Source organism: Oryctolagus cuniculus, chromosome 14 (genome assembly GCF_964237555.1).
Source record: "Oryctolagus cuniculus chromosome 14, mOryCun1.1, whole genome shotgun sequence".
Lineage (NCBI taxonomy): Eukaryota > Metazoa > Chordata > Mammalia > Lagomorpha > Leporidae > Oryctolagus > Oryctolagus cuniculus.
The window spans coordinates 33,599,662-33,604,868 of record NC_091445.1 but is presented as its reverse complement, the minus strand read 5'-3'; the positions used below and the strand labels follow the sequence as shown (position 1 = coordinate 33,604,868).

At 41.9% G+C, this 5,207-nt stretch overlaps 1 pseudogene; it reads left to right on the top strand.

Annotated features, from left to right (window-relative positions):
• Positions 1 to 243: 243 nt before the first annotated feature.
• Positions 244 to 851, top strand: LOC100339396 (THO complex subunit 7 homolog pseudogene; annotated as a pseudogene).
• The last annotated feature ends 4,356 nt before the right edge of the window (positions 852 to 5,207 follow it).

The window sequence follows — 5,207 nt, the reverse complement described above, 5'->3', positions numbered from 1 at the left end:
TAACAAAGGATTTAATTTGGGGAGGGGGTGGAGCCTGGTCTCCCCCAAACACCATCCGCACCATCTGCAGGCACCCGCAAGGAGTGTGAGGAGCACAGGGAATGTGGGGCAGGTGTCTCAAGTGTCTGCGCCTCTGGCCAGCATGGGCACCACCCCCTACTTCTCCACGGCAATTTACCCAGCTGCACTGTGGAAGTTTGACCGCTGCCACCTCAGCGTGCGCCACCACTGGGCCAGCCAGCCATGGGAGAGGTGACTGACAACGATGTCATACCAAACCTTCTCCTATTTGATGGAGATCGGGCAGGCAATGAACTGAAGATAATCTGATGGTGAAGAGTTTAATTAAGTGGTGCAACTCTGGATCAGGAACAAGGACATAGTCAGTAGCAGCGTACACTGAGCTGCCTGTCTCACTGTGAATTTTCAATGGGGAAACAGTACTGATATATGATACGAATTTCAGAGAAATGGAGATTACAAAAAATATACAAAAAATAGAATATATCATTGCTGGAACACATGGAAAAATTGTTCAGTGCAAAAAAATAAATTATTCAAGCAAAACAAATACAAAAGAAAATTGCCAAGAATATGGTGCTTTGGCAAAAGTGATCCAGCACCATCCTGACAAGGCATGAGATATTAAAGGAGCTAGGGTCTGGGAAAAGAATTGGAGAGTGTTTCATACATTTAAAAAAGTGTTGAGATAAGCTTGAATAAAGACATAAACAGTTTTACAGTCGTCTAGTACCATCGACAGACTTCAGCAAACCTTGGAAAATGATGGAAAACAATCAGAGGTGGAAGAAGCTCAAGAAACAAGTATGGAAGCCAATCCTAAACCTTAGATGGGCTAATCACTCATCATTCCTAGGAATATTAAGATTACTGCATGCTCTTAGTGTGCTTAGAAATTGTTGTGAAATAAAGTTTGGGGAGCTGATGCTTTGTGTAAAGAGTAAAGCCAGCCGGCGCCGCGGCTCGCTAGGCTAATCCTCCGCCATGCGGCACCGGCACACCAAGTTCTAGTCCCGGTCGGGGCGCCGGATTCTGTCCCAGTTGCCCCTCTTCCAGGCCAGCTCTCTGCTGTGGCCAGGGAGTGCAGTGGAGGATGTCCCGAGTACTTGGGCCCTGCACCCCATGGGAGACCAGGAGAAGTACCTGGCTCCTGCCATCGGATCAGTGTGGTGCACCGGTCGCAGCACTCCAGTAGCAGTGCGCCGGCCGCGGCGGCCATTGGAGGGTGAACCAACGGCAAAGGAAGACCGTTCTCTCTGTCTCTCTCTCTCACTGTCCACTCCGCCTGTCCAAAAAAAAAAGAGTAAAGCCACTGCCTGCAGTGCCGGCATCTCTTATGGGCATCGGTTTGAGTCCCCGCTGTGCCACTTCCAATCCAGCTCTCTGCTATGGCCTGGGAAAGCAGTAGCAGATGACCCATGTAATCTTTCTTATTTTAAAAATTTTATTTAATAAATATAAATTTTGAAAGTACAACTTTTGGATTATAGCAGTTTTTCCTCCCATAACCACCCTCCCACTCAAAAACCATCCCATCTCCTACTCTGTCTCCCATCCCATTCTTCATCAAGATTCATTTTTAATTATCTTTATATGCAGAAGATCAACGTAGTATATGCTAAATAAAGATTTCACAGATACACAAAGTATAAAGTACTCTTTGAGTACTAGTTTTACCATTAATACGCATAGTACAACACATTAAGGACAGAGATCCTATATAGGGAGTAAGTACACAGTGACTCCGTTTGTGGATTAACAATTGACACTCTTATTTATGATGTCAGTAATCACCCAAGGCTGTTGTCATGAGCTGCCAAGGCTATGGAAGCCTCTTGAGTTCACAGTCTCTGACCTTATTTAGACAAGGTCATAGTCAAAGTGGAAGTTCTCTCCGCCCTTCAGAGAAAGGCACCTCCTTCTTTGATGGCCCATTCTTTCCGCTGGGGTTTCATTCACAGAGATCTTTCATTTAGGTCTTGGCATTCCATGCCTGAAAAACTCTCATGGGCTCTTCAGCCAGATCCGAATGCCTTAAGGGCTATTTCCTTACACAAATGAAAATACCTGCTCTATAGAATTGATTTGATTGAAATTTTTTTTATTATGAAAAGGCAATAAGTAGCATCACAAAATATTTAATAAAATGTTTTCAACCTGATAAAAAGCATTTAAGAAAAAAACTATAAAACGAAGTATAATCACAATTGTGGGGCTCCATGGGACGTGCAGCCATGGAGCCCCCACGTCAAGGTCGGTCTGATAGCTGTTGCTGTGTCTTTATCACAAGGCGGATGTTGCTAGTTTCGGTTAGGGCAATGCTTTCCCACGGCCGGGACTTTCCAGAGGAGTTGAGAATGTTGTAAACAACAAGATGGCGCCGAGGACCACGTGGTGAGATGCCTGCTGCGTGACACCTCATCTGATTGGCCCGAGAACGCGTGCACACTGCGTGAACAGACAGCGGATTGGAGTGTTCCATGCATGTACTTGAGCCCGCTTGCAGATTTTGTATATAAGCTATGTGCTGAGGAAGGAGGGGGCTTTCCTGTCCACTCTCCTCCTTTCATTCTTTCTCTGTCCCTGTTATTTTCCCATTAAAAGTCTGTTGAAGACCGATAAGCTGCGAACAGTGTCGTTCCTTTGCGGGCAAGGGAGCGGCACATAATCATGTGTAAATTATTAAAAACTATATATCAAAAAAAAAATCAAGGAGAACAAGTGGTATTTGTCCCTTTGGGATTGGCTTATTTCACTCAGCATAATGTTTCCCAAATTCCTAACAGGGATCACTTTTCAGTTAAAATTTAAACACCTAAGAATAATTGTGTGTTAATTACAGAGTTCAACCAATGGTACTAGAACAAAAAAAAATACTCAAATGGATAAAGTATTACATTGTACATCAACCGTCAGGACAAGAGCTGATCAAGTCACTGTTTCTCATAGTGTCCATTTCACTTCAATAAGTTTCCCCTTCGGTGCTCAGTTAGTTGTCGTCGATCAGGGAGAACATATGATATTTGTCCCTTTGGGACTGGCTTAATTCACTCAGCATGATGTTTTCCAAATTCCTCCATCATGTTGCAAATGACTGGGTTTCGTTGGTTTTGACTGCTATATAGTATTCGATAGAGTACATGTCCCATAATTTCTTTATCCAGTCTACTATTGATGGGCATTTGGGCTGGTTCCAGGTCTTAGCTATTGTGAATTGAGCTGCAATAAACATTAATGTGCAGACAGCTTGTTTGTTTGCCAATTTCATTTCCTTTGGGTAAATTCCAAGGAGTGGGATGAATGGGTTGAATGGTAGGGTTATATTCAGGTTTCTGAGGAATCTCCAGACTGACTTCCATAGTGACTTGACCAGTTTGCATTCCCACCAACAGTGGGTTAGTGTCCCTTTTTCCCCACATCCTCGCCAGCATCTATTGTTGGTAGATTTCTGAATGTGAGCCATTCTAACTGGGGTGAGGTGGAACCTCATTGTGGTTTTGATTTGCATTTCCCTGATTGCTAGTGACCTTGAACATTTTTTCATGTGCCTGTTGGCCATTTGGATTTCCTCTTTTGAAAAATGTCTATTGAGGTCCTTGGCCCATCTCTTAAGTGGGTTGTTTGTTTTGATGTTGTGGAGTTTCTTGATTTCTTTGTAGATTCTGGTTATCAACCCTTTATCAGTTGCATAGTTTGCAAATATATTTTCCCATTCTGTTGGTTGCCTCTTCACTTTCCTGACTGTTTCTTTTGCAGTACAGAAACTTCTCAATTTGATGCAATCCCAAATGTTAATTTTGGCTTTGACTGCCTGTGCTTCTAGGGTGTTTTCCAAGAATTCATTGCCAGTACCTATATCTTGCAGGGTTTTTCCAATGCTCTCTAATAATTTGATGGTGTCAGGTCATAGATTTAAGTCTTTAATCCACGTTGAGTGGATTTTTGTGTAAGGTGAAAGGTAGGGGTCTTGCTTCATGCTTCTGCACGTGGAAATCCAATTTTCCCAGCACCATTTATTGAATAGACTGCCCTTACTCCAGGGATTTGTTTTGGATCCTTGATCAAATATGAGTTGGCTGTAGATGTTTGGATTGATTCCTGGTGTTTCAATTCTGTTCCATTGGTCTATCCATCTGTTTCTGTACCAGTACCATGCTGTTTTGATTACAACTGCCCTGTAGTATGTCCTGAAATCCGGTATTGTGATGCCTCCGGCTTTGTTTTTGTTGTACAAGATTGCTTTAGCTATTTGAGGTCTCCTTTGTCTCCATATGATTTTCAGCATCATTTTTTCCAGATCTGAGAAGAAGTTCTTCGGTATCTTGATTGGTATTGCATTGAATCTATAAATTGCTTTTGGGAGAATGGACATTTTGATTATATTGATTCTTCCAATCCATGAGCATGGAAGATTTTTCCATTTCTTGGTATCATCTTCTATTTCTTTCTTTAAGGTTTTATAATTTTCATTGTAGAGATCCTTAACGTCCTTGGTTAAGTTTATTCCAAGGTATTTGATTGTTTTTGTAGCTATTGTGAATGGGATTGATCTTAGAAGTTCTTCCTCAGCAGTGGCATTGCTTGTGTATACAAAGGCTGTTGATTTTTGTGCATTGATTTTATACCCTGCTACTTTGCCAAAATCTTCTATGAGTTCCAATAATCTCTTAGTAGAGTTCTTTGGGTCCCCTAAATAAAGAATCATATCATCTGCAAAGAGGGACAGTTTGAGTTCTTCCTTCCCAATTTGTACCCCTTTAATTTCTTTTTCTTGCCTAATAGCTCTGGCTAAAACTTCCAGAACTATATTGAATAGCAGTGGTGAGATTGGACATCCCTGTCTGGTACCAGATCTCAGTGGAAATGCTTCCAACTTTTCCCCATTCAATAGGATGTTGGCTGTGGGTTTTTCATAGATTGCTTTGATTGTATTGAGGAATGTTCCTTCCAAACCCAGTTTGCTTAGAGTTTTCATCATGAAAGGGTGTTGTATTTTATCAAATGCTTTCTCGGCGTCTATTGAGATAATCATATGGTTTTTCTTCTGCAGTCTGTTAATGTGGTGTATCACATTGATTAATTTGCAAACACTGAACCATCCCTGCATACCAGGGATAAATCCCACTTGGTCTGGGTGGATGATCTTTCTGATGTGTTGTTGCATTCTATTGGCCAGAATTTTATTG